The 15,002-nt window shown below is 49.2% G+C and overlaps 1 long non-coding RNA gene across 1 annotated transcript in view; it reads left to right on the top strand.

The window, feature by feature from the left end:
• Positions 1-513: 513 nt before the first annotated feature.
• LOC121037241 (uncharacterized) overlaps positions 514-15,002 on the top strand; it is a 49,834-nt gene continuing 35,345 nt past the window's right edge. Inside the window, exon 1 of the long non-coding RNA XR_005793669.1 lies at positions 514-626. This is a non-coding gene — a long non-coding RNA (uncharacterized LOC121037241). The remainder of the gene's footprint in view (positions 627-15,002) is intronic.

Here is a 15,002-nt window from a genome sequence, read left to right on the forward strand (position 1 = left end):
GGTGCCCCTGGCTGGAGGGTGGGAGTGGGGTGGGCTGGGAGCCAAGCAAGGCTTTGTCTTTTTTATTTTATTTTATTTTATTTTATTTTATTTTATTTTATTTTATTTTATTTTATTTTATTATTTTATTTTATTTTATTTTATTTTCTTATTTTCTCTTATTTTCTCTTATTCTATTTTATCTTATTCTATTCTATTCTATTCTATTCTATTCTCTTTATTTATTTATTTTCTTTGCCGCTTGCTCTATGTGTACCCCAGCCCAGCTTCTGATTTCACAGTTTGCTATTCCAGGAACAGATGTTGAGTGAGGCCTGATGCCTTCCTGCTTCCACCTCCCCGGCTCCTGTCTCAGCCGGTCTGTTTTCAGTTTCCTGAAGATTCCCTATCGCCTCCCAGCCTTAAGTTCTCCATTAATTAAGGCTGGAGCTTTCAGAGGGGCGTTAGTTTGGGGCGGGGAGGGGAAGGGGGGGATGGGAGGGGGCATGGTCTCCATACTCAGGAGTTTTTATCTCACAAGGCGCCCCCGGGGGATGATCGGGGGGCCCCCCCCCCCCCCCCCCGTTTCGGTCGCGAGCCCCGCTGTGATGCTGGCGCGTGCTAAGGACCCTCACCTCAAAGAAAAGGTAAGGAAGCGCTTGACTGTGGACAACATACCGCCATGCGTTCTCAGCGGTTCCATGGGCCCCCACGATCCCCACGGTGAGAATCATCCCAGCAGGCGTGCAGGGCCGATGAATCGATACAATTTAAAGCAAAATTTTTCCAGAACCCTTCACCCCTTCACACCCCTAATATAGAAGTCTTTCTGAGGGGAAGAAGTCTCCAGAAACGTGTCACTTTCCGATGAGCAAACTTAGCTCACGTGTCTGTGTTCCTGTGGTGTTCCACCACCAGTGATGATGAGCATAGCTAACAGGTTTACATCCCTTTCTGTGCCAGGGCAAGGCGCCCTTTTAGGCGGGGCGGGTGTAGATTTGCCCAGAGCTAACATTCCAGGGGAGGGTGGGGAGACAGACAATGAGCAAGTAAACAAAAGGGCCACTTGAGATTCACAAGTCGGAGCTGCAGGGGAAATAAACATAGTGACAGGCTGGGTCATAACTCGGGAGGGTCAGGGAAGGCCTGACCCTCAAGGAGGTGTTATTTCACCCGGGGCTGGAAAGGTGAGAGGGACTTTTGGGTCTGTCTCCAATGTAAGGCGTGAAAACCAGCTCACATCACAGCGCTCACGCCTCTCAAAGCTCTGGCAGCCACTCCATTTCACAGACCGGCACACTGAGGCTGGGGGGGCCCTGAAGGGGGTGGGGGGGGACCAGGAACTGGAGCCTCTCCGAGCCCCAAGCCCGTGTTCTTCCTTTTTATAAAAATAGCTCTACTGAAATATAATGTACGTACCGGAGAACTCTCTTGTTTTAAGTGTACAAGTCAGTGTCTTTGAGGAAATTTACAGAGTTGTGCAACGATTACCACAATTCAATTTTAGAACATTTTCATCACCCCGCAGAGGTCCCTTCTTTGTCTTGTGCAGTCACGCCCTGCTCCCACGCCCAGCCCCGGGGCAACCACCAGTCGCCTTTCTCTCTGTGTAGACTCCCCTTTCTTCCTGGCACCGTCTTTCGCATCCGACTTCTCCCACTGGGGGGAGTCCGCTCTCCTTCAGGGTCACGGTGGAGGTCGGGGCGAGGAAGAAAGGGGGGGGGGGAGGATTCGATTTAGGGAAAAGTCTCCCCAAAGACGGCATTAGAAACCAAGGAATACGATGTTGGGGAGAGTTGAGCGGCCACCAGCTAGGGTGATACACCTAGGAATACTTTTGCCCCCCGAGAACCCATGGTCTCCCTCTGGGGCTTACGCCATCCTGTGGAGAATGCGAGACTTCGCGTGCGATTTCTGGGGCCCGTCCGTGTCGTAGCGGTGCGTGTCAGAAGTCAGGTCCTTTTGGGTGTTAGGTGGTGGTGGTCCGTGGCAGAGATCCACGGCGTCTTTCCCCTCCGTTCACCAGTTAATGGACTTTCGGGTTGCCTCCACTTTTGGGCCTTCGGGGTTTTTACCCTTGAACGCCACACTGCCGGGCTGCCTTCTCCCCATTGGAGGAAAAGCCTGTGGGGCCTCTCAGCACTGCTTCCGGAGGATGAAATCGTCCTCAGTTCCCTTGTCTGTAGACTGCGGGTAATAACCTTCAGGCCGTGGGGCTGTGGAGGCAAAGATCTGCACGTCCTATCCGCCCGGTGCCCGGCAGATGGCAACAGCTCAGCCACTGTGTGTCAGGGGCCCTCCCCACCCCTCGTTCTTCCCGCGGGGAAAGGTGCCCCCTCTGAAACCTCACCCGTGGCCTTCCTCCCAGCTCCAGCTTCAATCTGTGTCTTCTCAGATTATGTAATGTCTGACATGATTATTTTCTCCTTTCTCGCTGGTGTTATTCAGGTCAAACCCAACATTGTTCCTTAACAGGAATCTCAAGTATTTCTCTCCTCTTGGCGCTCTTCTTCTGGTCTCTGGTTGATACATTTCCAGGGACCAATTGATATCATCTGCCGCTTAGAAACTAGGCCTCCTGGGGAATGGGGCTGGGTGGGGAGATCACATGGCCCTGTTGCAGCAAAAGGAGCACTGGGCCGCGAGTCCAGAGACCAGGCCTCGTACCCAGCTGGGCTGAGTGGCCTCTGGGGCCAAACCCCGGAGGCATTTGAATTAACTTTTTCTTTTGGCAAAAGGCATCCTCTTCACGCATCTGTCCTAAAAGCGGCAATGAGAAATTGCCTTTGAAAGTGTCTTGTAGGGGCACCTGTGTGGCTCAGTCTGTTAAGAGTCCGGGACTTTGGGCTCAGGTCACGATCTTGTGGTTCGTGGGTTCAGGCCCCGCCGTCTGGCTCTGTGCTGACAGCTCAGAGCCCGGAGCCCGCTTTGGATCCTGTGTCTCCCTCACTCTCTGCCTCTCCCTCTCGCGCTCTGTCTTCTAAAATGAATACAGGTTAACAACAACAACAACAACTAAAAAAAAAAGTGTCTCTTGTATCAGATGGTGAGGCCCTTAGAAAAAGATGGATAGAATGTATCCCCACTGTTGTGTGGGGGCCTGCCTGGTGATGCTCTCCTGTTTGGGGGATGGGTGGGGAGGGGAGGGGAGGGGAGGGGAGGAGGGGCAGGTGTGACCACAGAACGCTGGACAGTCTCAGGCTCCTGCCTCTTTCCCTTAAGATCTGTAAGAATTTGATGTGGGTACTGGGCCCAGTGTGGCAGGGGAAGAGGGACACCGTGGAACTGGCCTGAGTGAGCCTCACCCTGAGACAGTGTCTGCCCTTGTAAACTCCTAGGCAGTAAGGGCCAAGGGAATGCCCCGTAGAGGCAGACCCGTGACAGTTGTGTCCCCTGCACATGCTTTCACCCGCTCCCGGCCTCCTCGGCCTCTCCCCTTGCCCCTCCGCTTCCCCGCCGTTTTCTTGTTTTCCACGGGCCAGACCTGAGGAGTAGGGGCAGGTAGGGCGGGGACTGTTGGGTCAGAAAGGACCCCTTCCTGGCAGCCACCGAGCATCGCGATTAGGGGGAAGAATTCTGATGCCAGCCGGCCTGGGTCTGGGTTCTAGCTGGCGGCTTCCCGGCAGGGCAGGGTGGCCAAGTAGAGGAACCTCTCTGAGCGTTGGTTTTCTTGGCTGCAAAGTGGAACTAAGACACTGCCTCCTTCTGGGAGGCCCAGATGAGATTAAAGTGCTTGAGCCAGTGTTTGACTACCCCACGAACTTTAGTTATTATCACTGCTGTCTGGAGCAGGAGAGAGTAAGGCCTGGCCAAGTGGAGGAGAGAGACACAGTTGCCTGCATGATGTATTTTTGGAAGGCCACCAGACTCAAACTTGCAGAACACTCTCGTCACCTGAAATCCCCGCCCCCGAGAACCCATGAGGGTCCCGAAGGCCCGCTCCGCCTCTCAGGTTCCTATTCAGACGAAGATACCCCCCAGGAGGGTTTATGGCGCCACCCTCTCAGCGGAGGTTCAGAGACAGAGAGGGTGTGTGAGGCCCAAAGGGAGGTGATGTCCCAGAGCCAGGAACATGTCCGTCCTGGCCCCCCCCCCCCCTGCTCCTGAGCAAGCACGAGGGTCAACTGTCTGGCCTTGAATTATCCCGATTAAAGGCAGACATCAGATCAGGTTGTTCACAAAGGGTCTTAGAGTTGGAAATGATTTGTTTTCCCCCTAACACAATATTTTCTTCTAGAAAGAAAGAGAAAAGAGGGTGAGTGGACGGATAAATGTGTGCATGAATATGGGGTCGGGAAACTCGGAAGCTCTCATACGTTTATATTGTTTGTCTCCAAAGCAACTTGCCATCCCATGTCTTGTCGTCTTGTTTGAGAGACAAAGTGACTTGGTCCGGTGACCAAGGGGCTGAACCAGACCAGTTCCCTAGCCAGTGCACTGATAAATGTTTAACAACTAGCACTTTGTCGGGGAAAGCCCTGACTTGTGACATGTTCCAATTGCTATGGTGTAAATCTCCTACCATGGCCAATGTCAATCTATCCGCGTGACCCCATTGTATACAGGGTTGGGAAGAGATGATCATAAGCATGCCATTAATATGGTATTTCCACCACGTAGATACAATAGACATGCGTGGCCTCAGAAGCGTAGATAATAGTAAAATCAGCAGTGCGTTTTGAGTGGTTTTCACCTTCGCTGTTCATATAATTTATTGGGTTGTAAATGCACATAATTCTTAAAAACCTGCTTGAGGCACACGGAAAGATGACCACATGAGGAGAGCAAGCTAAGAAGAGAAGCCTCAGGGGAAACTAATCCTGCTGGTAGCCTGATCTTGCGTTTCCAGCCTCCAGAACCGTGAGAAAATAAATTCACGTGGTTCAAGTGGGAGGAACGAAAAACTGGCTCGCAAAATGACTGGAAATTCAACAATCAGCTCTCACAAGCCGGTCGGGGCTGGATTTGGTATTCTGCTGCCTCCAAACCATGGGCCAGTGGGAGTCCAGGGAGGTTCCTCAAACCAAGCCTCCCCCTCGCCCATCGCTGAAGTAGTCCAGTTAGAGGACACCCACTGCAGGCCCGGCCAAGATGGCTGCCCTCATCACCCGTCCGTTGAGTCCTGGGCGTGAAGGGGAAGTGGCCAGGCTGCGAATGCATCCTTTGCCATGCGCCACCTCTTCCAAGGAAGTTGGGCTTGCCCTGCCCGAGTCGGGACTGCTTCAGGAAGAGGAGTCGAAGGCACTCAATTTTCAGCCTGTTCACTGCTTGAGAAAATTCTAGCAACTCTCACAAAGGGAGGTTTGTGTGAAAGGAAAAGTGCTTAGGGGTCCAAAGAAGTCCGAGTGGGGAATTCCACTTTCCTTCAGGGATTTTGAAGACAGAAGTTCCAGAGGCCAAGTCTATTCTCTTGACGTCCTGTCAGGGGAGAAGGGCATTGTGGGTAACCTCCTCCCAGAACAAGAAGCGAGGTCAGGGCCGAGGCCCCATGCAGGCTTGAGGCCTGCTTGCTCCTGTGCTCTGTGCTGGGCCTGGCCGTCGAGAGAGCCGGCAGGGAGCCCTTCCTTTCAGCCGCCTCTCTCCCGCCTCACCCATGACTCCCTTGGGCTTCTGCCTGCTCCAGGGGAGCCCATGGAGCATTATCCTGGAAGAAAGCCATTAGGGCTGAATGAGCAGTGTCTGCTTTCTGAAGGAGCCGCTCTGCTGCCCCAATGACTGCCTGGCTCCTGGCCCTGGGCCATTGTGGAAGGACAAAGCTGACACACAACAATCCCACGACAATCTCCTCTCAGCCCTTTCTTCTTTATTATTGTTATTATTACCTTTCAAACACTCCAGCTTCTTGGGCTCGTTATCTCTGGTGAGGCCTTTGGCCAAAGTGTATGGGGGCCACTTCTCCCTCCTTTGCACCCCCTTGCCCTCATAGGCCCAGCTTCACTGCTGTCTCTTTGACAAAATACATAAAACCGATACTGATCGGTTAACATACATGACATCTTTAAACTTTAATCCATTTTCCCCTCTCTCAACGCGGCGGGCCGGCCTCTGTAGAGGTGCCCATCCATTGTTCCCTGTCAAAGCCTTCTTGAGTGGGTTTCCCACTGAGTCACTTTTGTGTGAGTCAAATCAAGATTATAGGTAGCGGAGAAGAAAAAGCTGAGAAGAGAAGGTTAGCCCCTCATTTTAGACTTTAAGAAAAATCTGCCAGCAGGGGCCAGTCGGAGTGGGTAATGCACATGAAAGGCCAAGTCCAAGCTGGGTCGCCTGTGTCACAAGAGGAGTTTTTCAGGGAGAAGCACACAAAACACACATTGTCGTGGTCGCACACAGAGACATAAATTTAGGAACATGTTCGCCCTTCGCCTGAACATAGTTAGCTCTGATAATGAAGAACAATGAGCAGGAATGAAGCCTCCGGGATTGAGTAGAGCGAGCATTGACACTTGTTCATCCCACAAAAGTGGTTTCTCTCTCTCCTCTTTTTCTTATCTCCCTCCCGGTGCCGAATGACCCTCGGCTGCTCACCAGTGTCCTCCCGCACCCTCGCCCAGTGGAACGGTAGAAAGGTCAGGTGTCCGACAGGAGGACAGCTGACCTCTGTGGCTTGGTTGGCTCTTCCGGATTGGACAAAAACCTATTCTGGCACCTGAGGTCCCTTGGGGGAAAGCTCCCTAGAGGGTGCTAAACTTTCACAAGGGACAAGATGGCCGTGGGAAGTTGGAATGGGGGTGCCCGGGGCTCAATCCTGGCTGTACCACCTTCTGTTGTGGGATCCTGGTCACTTACTTCATCTCCAAGTGCCTCAGTTTCCTCTTCTACTATGAGATGATGATACCGCCTCAGGGCTTGACAGGAGGATGAGATGCCTATAAATTGCGTAGCACCTTGGAAGTACTCAGTAAGCGTTGTGCGTTAGTGGTACTCACGCGTGATCAGAGTTAGTGGCTAGAGTAGTAAGGTGTGATCGTATTTTCAGACAACAAAAACCTTTGCAACAAGAGGAGTTAAGAGAAAAACGATTTGGAGATCAGCCTTCAATTAATCAAAAAAAGCCAAGTCCCCAGAAGGTGCCGTTCCCTAAATATCTTGGTGAACGAGGCTTGCATCAGATGGTCTCCAGCGCGGTGGTTAAAAGCCGGGTTTGAAGCTTGAGTCCGCCACTCCCTGGCTGGTTGCATTTAGGAAACCTACTTTATCTCCTTCAACCTCTGTTGTTGGTTTTTTCCCCATTAAAAAAAAATAAATAAACGTTCAATTTGCATACGGTAATATTCACCCCTTTTAGTGTGCCAGTTCTATAATTTTTACAAACATATGCAATTGTGGACCCACCACCACGATCAAAAAACCATGTAGAGAATATTTCTAAAACTCTCCAAAAATGCACTCTTTGTATTCAATCCTTTCTACCCCCCCACCCCAACACCCCCTGCAGCCACTGATCTGTTTTCCGTCCCTATCATTTTTCCTTCACGTGAATGTCACATAAATGGAATACACAGGATGTGACCATATAACTCCAGTTTTTCTTTCACTTGGCAAACTGCATTTGAGATTCAGCCATGTTTTCTCCCTGTATTGCCGAGTAACACTCTATGGTTTTGAAGAACCTGTTTGTTCCTCCATTCTTCAGTTGAAGGACATTTGAATTGTTTCCAGTTTGAGGCGATTTGAATGAAACTGCTGTAAACATTTACATACAGGTTTCATTTCCCTCGGGTAAATACCCAGGAGCGTGCTTGCTGGGCCATATGGTTGGTGTATGTTTCACTTTATAGGAAACTGCCAACTTGTTTTCCAAAGTGGCTGTACCACTTTGTATTCCCACCTGCGATGGATGAGAATCCCAGCGGCTCTGCGTCCCCGCCGGTGCTTAATAGTATCAGCTTTTAGGGGTGCCTGGGTGGCTCAGTCGGTTGAGCGTCCGACTTCAGCTCAGGTCACGATCTCACGGTCCGTGATTTCGAGCCCCGCGTCCGGCTCTGTGCTGACAGCTCGGAGCCTGGAGCCTGCTTCGGATTCTGTGTCTCTCTCTCTCTCTCTCTCTCTCTCTCTGCCCCTCCCCTGCTCATGCTCTGTCTCTCTGTGTCTCAAAAATAAGCAAAAACATTTTTTAAAAAATTAAAAAAATATTATCAGCTTTTAAACCGTTAGCTATTCTAACAGGTGTGAACCTTGGTTTCTAATCTGTAAAATGCAGACCATAGCTGTGCCTTCATGGTATTTTTGTGCATGTTAGTTGTTGTGGTCTATGTAAAGCACTTAGCCTAGCACAGTGCCTGGCAGGTAAGGGGGTTGCTAAATGCAAGTTGCATTACTTACTCTTCTGTCCAAGCCCCACATTCTTGCATGTGATGGATACTGTACACTATGCTTCTCGAGGCCCCTTCCCTGCGTGAGAACATCAGCCTATGTTGGTCCAATTGCTGCAGGGCTCTTTGAAGAGACCACTTTGTGTCTCTTTAAAACCAGGCTCTATTTTGTCTCCCTGGCTCTGTGCAAAGGGACCACGCAACAGCTGCCGGCTCCAAGCCAGGCCAGTCCCCAGGCGCTCCGAGGCCAGACTTCGGTGAGCAGGCCGTCTGGGCAACCCTTCTGCCACCGCCTGAGGCCTGGGGGTTTTTCTTGGCCTGCTCTCACCCCTGCTGCTGGCCATTCCTTGCCTGCTTGCCCTGCCAGCCCTCAGCTCCCGGCCGGAGGCACAGGGCTCTCCACGCTCGGCTCCCTATTAAATATGGCTTAACAACAACAACAAAAAAAAGCAAAACGGGTTTGTGAATCAGTCTCTAGGGGATTTGGCCTGGGAGGTATCATGGAGGGAAACAAACTGTACAAACACTCCTTTCAAAGCGTGGCTGAGCCCTTGGCCTAATCACAGTGGTCATCGTGGAGGCCGGAGACGAGGGCGTTCATTCCCTTTCCTGACAGCAGCCCCGTGGAGAAGTGTTAATGTGCCAGGTAGCCCTGATATTCAGCAGCAGCCCAAGTTCCCAGGGCTTTGGGCAATCTAGCGGCAGGCCTAGAGATACGACACAACGGGCTTAAGTAATCCAGACAGCAAACCTAAAGAAATGTGGGGCAGACGCAAAGATATCGGGAGTTCAGCCTCGGTGTTAGGCAATGTGCCTAAATAATGCAAATGGCTTGTAGATAACGGGTGACAGGCTCAAAGACACGAGGCAGTGGGCCTAAAGAAACCAGGCGCTGAGCTCAAGAAGTCATGTTAGGAAGAAGGAATACAGGGGACAAGTCCAAAGTGGGGTCACGTGGCATTGCTTATATGGCACTTTTGTGTGAATGAGAAAAAGTCACCCCCCTCTGGGCAAACACAAATATGGTCCTGTGGGTGCCCTACTTTGGGGAGCAGAGCATCCCCGTGGCTGGATATTCTTTGGCAGGACACGTCATGGCCAACATCCACGGCAGCCCTGGGTCCAAGGGCACTATGTTCCCCTAATGCTCCTCTGGGTTTCTTTCCAAGTGGCTTTTCATGGCCATCAGATGTGCCCCACCTATGAGTTAAGCTCTGAGCAGGCCCTCCTGGGTCACTGGGATTGTCTTCAGAGATCATGGCTTACAGTTTCTGGGGGAAGAAAGAAGGCCTACCAACAAGGGAGCTTGAGCTAATAGCCAAAGCAAAGCCTAGTCTTGGAGAGCCCTCAGCATGGGGAGGGAGAGGCAGATCCTGAAGCCATGATGGCACAGGGATGGCTGTCAGCAAGAGACTGACACCTCCACCCTCCTCCTTTGTCCAAGGAGGAACTGAGAACGGCAGGGGCAAGGACCTGGTAGGGGCCATGGAGTCATTCAGTGCCAGAATGCAAAGCAGAATTACAAAAGGAAGACAACTTGAACCTCCCTTCTCTTAGCTTCTGGGGCCCACACTGTCTTCGTTCTTCTTCTACCTCTCTCTGGCCATTCCTTTATGTGTCTTTGCTGGATGGCTCCTCCTCTTTCGTACCCCCCCCCCCCCCCCCCCCCCCCGCCGATGTTGGTGTATCCGGGGCTCTGTGCTCTGTCCTCTCCCTCCATGTTCTCTCTCGCCAAGAAATCTCATCCAGACCCATAACGTGAAATGTCACCTAAAGCAGATGATGCCCACATCTCCATGCCCAAGCGTGTTCTCTCCCCAGAGCTCAATCTTGTGAAGCTATCCTACCAGGTGACACTTCCCTGTGGGTATCCAATAGGCACCTAAAAATGAATAGGGCCTAATAAATCCTGATCATCTGTCCTAAGCCTTCTCCAGCCTCCTGTCCCCCCTCATAGGAAAGGACACTTCCATCCACCCAGTTTCCTTGAGATCCCTTTTCTTCATCCCATCTCCGTATCCAATCCATGAGCACTTTCTCTCAGTTCTATTCTCTAAACATGGGCAAGTCCAAACAATTCTACCTTCCAACATGGGCCCATCTACTTGTCTCCATTATCCCTATGACCATCTTGGCTCAGGCCCACATTACCTCTTGGGCTAACACAATAGCCTCCTAACTGGATGCTCCACTTCTCCTCTTGTCCCCACCCCCTCCAACCATCTCTACAGGTGGTTGGGCTAATCTTTTAAAAACATGAATTCTAGGGGCGCCTGGGTGGCGCAGTCGGTTAAGCGTCCGACTTCAGCCAGGTCACGATCTCGCGGTCCGGGAGTTCGAGCCCCGCGTCAGGCTCTGGGCTGATGGCTCAGAGCCTGGAGCCTGTTTCCGATTCTGTGTCTCCCTCTCTCTCTGCCCCTCCCCCGTTCATGCTCTGTCTCTCTCTGTCCCAAAAATAAATAAATGTTGAAAAAAAAAATAAAAAATAAAAAATAAAAACATGAATTCTATCACACCACTCTCAATATAAAACTCTCCAATGGACGCCACTCCCCTCGACTAAAATAGAATCTCCTGATCATGGTCTGCGGGGCCCTACACAAACCAACCCTTTACTATTTCACCAGCCTTCTCACAAACGTTCCATCCCATTAACCTTTCTTCTGTTGTAACCTCCCATGTAAGGTCCTTGGACAAGCCATCCCATTCTTGGAATACTCTTCCCACTGACACGAGGCTGGCTTTTTTTTTTTTTTCTTTTGTCATTTGGTCTCAGTTCCATCTCTAGAGAAGACTTCCTCGTCTATCAATCTCAGTCTCAACTATCTACCTGATCAAGCTCTATCACATTAGTTTATTTTTACTTTCCATGTAACACTCATCACTCAGATTATTTTTCTTGCTCTCATATTTCCTGTCCTTTCCTTCTACAACGCAAACTCCCTGAGAATAGAGGGTTTGTCTTTTTCCCACTGGTTGTCAGAGTATCTCGTTTATTAAAGGTGTTCAACAAATATTTGTTATGTGAACAAATAATTGAACGAATGAATGAATGAATGAATGAGTGAGCACTGGATTTGTAGACTGAGAACCTGGGCCCCATCCATCTTCCCTGTGTCCTTGAGAAATATATTATTATTCATTAACTTTGCACACTTTCCAAGACCCTGCTGTAAGAGAGGCCGATGGATAAGAAGTCCCTGCCATGAGAAGTTAACAGAGGGACCCCGGAACCAGCCCAGAGGAAGTGATATCTAAATTGAGTCCTCGAAGACTAGGAGGTATTGCAAGAATGGTCTGGGGAGAGGGAACAGCAGGTACAATTTCCTGAGATGAGAGAGAGAAAGCATATTTTGTTTCAGGAATGGAGAGGAATTGTCAATGGCTGGAACCATACAGTAGAAAGAATCAAAGAAGGAAGTAAGAAGGATGGAGGAAAGGAAGAAAGGAGAAAGTAAAGCAGGCAGGGAAAATTTGAACCTTGTCTTCTGGAGGCTTCTATTTGGAAATCAGGAGGGAAGAAGTCCGGATCCTGTCCTTGGCCTTCTCTTGTCCCAGTCCTCCAGCCCTAGCTACTTGGACAGTCCCCTTTTGGTTCTCCCCTATGCCTGATGAGAGCAACGGAGGACACTCCAGGGTGGTCTCGGTCTACTATAATCCCCCACTCATCTGGACAGTTCTTTACAATTCAATAGGCTCCTTGAACCTCAATACAACCTTCATTTACAGAAAACTGAGTCCCAGAGCCAGAGGGATTTGCTTGGAGCTACAGAGCTGGAATGAGAACCAGCTTTTTGGCCCTTGGCTGGAGCTCTCCATGCTGTGCTACAACCTCTTTTCTCCTGAAATCTGTCTTCTTGGGCAGAATCTTCGCCTCCACCCAGGGAGTGTGCTATGAAGGAACTGAAAGCCTGACCTGGCACTTTCCAAGGGCCTCCTGCTGTGTTCCCTGTGCTCCAAGAGCTTTGTACAAGCCATTGGTGCCATTGATGGCTCTGGGCCAAGCTGACGGCATCTGTTCTCACTTAAAGTATTTATTTTGAGAGTCAAGTGTAGTTGAGCTGCATATTTTTTGGCCGAACCAGGCTGGCGATGGACTTGGCCTGTGGTGATGCCTGGGCTGTTGAGGAGACCCAGAAGTGGGTCCCCTCTATTAAGAAGGCCTTCTCAGCCCTGGAATTAGGCAGCTGCCCCATTTCTTCCCAAGTCCCTGGTGAATGGTGTTATATTCATGACATACTAGCAAGGGATGAGCGGAGCCAGGGAGGGGGTCCATCCTCTCCTGGCTCTCCAAATCATTGCATATCCTTGGGCAGATTTCTCTGTTCTGGTGGGCCTCCTGTGTCACGTGGAGACAACACTACCTGCTTCACAGAGTACCTAGGAGTCGCTGCGAGGTAAGTGGGAGAAGTGAAAAGTGCTGGTCAATCAGAGGCAGTTGCGATGATTGGTCAAGTGGCATGTGGGGTGGCCTGGATGTTTCTTGGCCCTTGCCTTAGTGTCTTGAAGACACAATGACTCACTGAGCACCGGGTCAGCAAGACCGCTGTCACTGTCCTCAGCAATGAGAACCTTCATGTGAGCTTTTAATAACAATTTTGAGGGCCAATGTCATTAGGGGCTGTGGTGCCAGGCACTGTGCTTCACAGGTGTTGTTTTGTGTAATGCACATGAGCAGCCCCAGACGTCAGGATGATTCCTCCTCAATTTCTCTGGAAAAGCCAGGGCTATGCTGTTTGCCTGTGGGGCAGTTCCTATGATGCTTCTGCATTAACCCTCCAACATGGCGGCACTGTTGGACTTCCCATATACGTTAAGAAAACTGATTATATATTTACTTACTGGGAGCAGCCATTTATTACGTAGGGTGAGGATGGTTAAAAGGGACACTAGGTTGAAGAGGGACTTTGGGAAAGACCCAGAAAGTCTACTTTGAGTGCATAAGCAGTGTCAAAGAAGCAGCCTTGAGATTAAGGGTTGGAAACATGGAACACAAAGGAAGAGCGTTAGAAGTGTTTGTGTAGAGGGAAGACTCAGGGCCAGGCTGCTGACTTCAAGCATCTGGAAAAGTAGAGATGAAGGAGAGAAGGCTCAGGCTGTTCTCGAGGCTCTGGGGGGACACAAGGGTCAGAGCAGAGAAGGTTTTTCCTCTGTAAGAGCCTTGTGATGGTGGAGTGAGCTGCTTCCACTGGGACTGGGCCGAGAGCACTCTCCCTGTAGTTTTCTCTGTAAGAGCATCCATTTTTTGGAATCCTTATGACTGCCGTTAATGTGAAAGTGAAAACAGGAGGGTGCCTATTGGTGCCACTATGTAGAGGGTTCCCAATTCTGGACAAAGGCTGCACCAAATAATCTTTTTAAATTGAAGTGTAGTTGACACGCAATATTGGATTCGTTTCATGTGTACAATACAATGATTCGACATTTATATATGTTATGAAGTGATCAACACCATAAGTCTAGCTGCCATCTGTCACCATACAAAGTTGTTATGATATTAGGAGCTCTGTTCCCTATGCTGTACATTACATCCTCTGACTTATTTTATAGCTGGAAGTTTTTACCTTTGAATCCCCTTCCCCTATTTTACCATCTCCTTACACCCTCCCCTCTGGCAACCACCATATTTTTCTCAGCAGCCATGACTCTGTTTCTGTTTTGTTTGTTCCTTTGTTTTTTCTTGTTGTTGTTTGTTTGTTTGTTTGAAGATTCTACTTATAAGAGGAGTCATACAGTATTTATCTTTCTCTGTCTGACTTATTTCACGGAGCATAATACCCTTTGGGCCCATTCATGTTGTCACAAGGCAAGAATTAATTCTTTATTATGGCTGGGTCAAATTGCATTGTATTTATATACCATATCTTCTTAATCCATTCATCAATCAGTGGACCCTTAGGCTACTTCCATACCTTGGCTATTCTACACAATGCTGCCATGAACATAGGGGTGCATGCATCATTTTGAATTAGTGTTTTCCTTTTTTTCACATAAATACCCAGAAGTGGAATGGCTAGATTGTGTGATAGCTCTATTTTTAATTTTCTGAGGAACCTTTATACTGTTTTCCATAGTGGTTGCACCATTTTGTATTCCTATCAACGGTGCATGAGGGTGCCCTTTCTCGGCATCCTTACCAACACTTGTTATTTCTTGTCTTTTAGATACTAGCCATTCTGACAAGTGGGAGGTGATATCCCATTGTGGTTTTGATTTGCATTTCTGATGATTAGTGTTGTTGGTCATCTTTTCATGTGTCTGTTGGCTATCTGTATGTCTTCTTTAGAGAAATGTCTATTCAGGTCCTCTGTCTACTTTTTAACTGGATTGTTGGTTTTGTTTTGTTTGATATTCATAAGTTCTTTATATGTTTTGGATATTAACCCATTATCGGTTATATCATTTGTAAATATCTTCTCCCATGCAGTAGGTTGCCTTTTCATTTCATGGATAGTTTCCCTCACTGTGCAAAAGCTTTTTAGTTTAATGTAGTCTCATTTGTTTATTTTTGCTTTGGCTTCCTTGCCTGAGGAGATAGGTCCAAAAAAGTATGCCAACACCGGTGTCAAAGAGCATACTGCCCATGTTTTCTTCTAAGAGTTTTATGGTTTCACGTCTGACATTTAAGTCTTTAATCCATTTCAAGTTTATTTTTGTATCTAGTATAAGAAAGTGGTCCACTTTAATTCTTTGGCATGTAGTGGTCCAGTT

The sequence above is a fragment of the Herpailurus yagouaroundi genome, unplaced genomic scaffold, assembly GCF_014898765.1.
Source record: "Herpailurus yagouaroundi ecotype Mexico unplaced genomic scaffold, PumYag 163, whole genome shotgun sequence".
Lineage (NCBI taxonomy): Eukaryota > Metazoa > Chordata > Mammalia > Carnivora > Felidae > Herpailurus > Herpailurus yagouaroundi.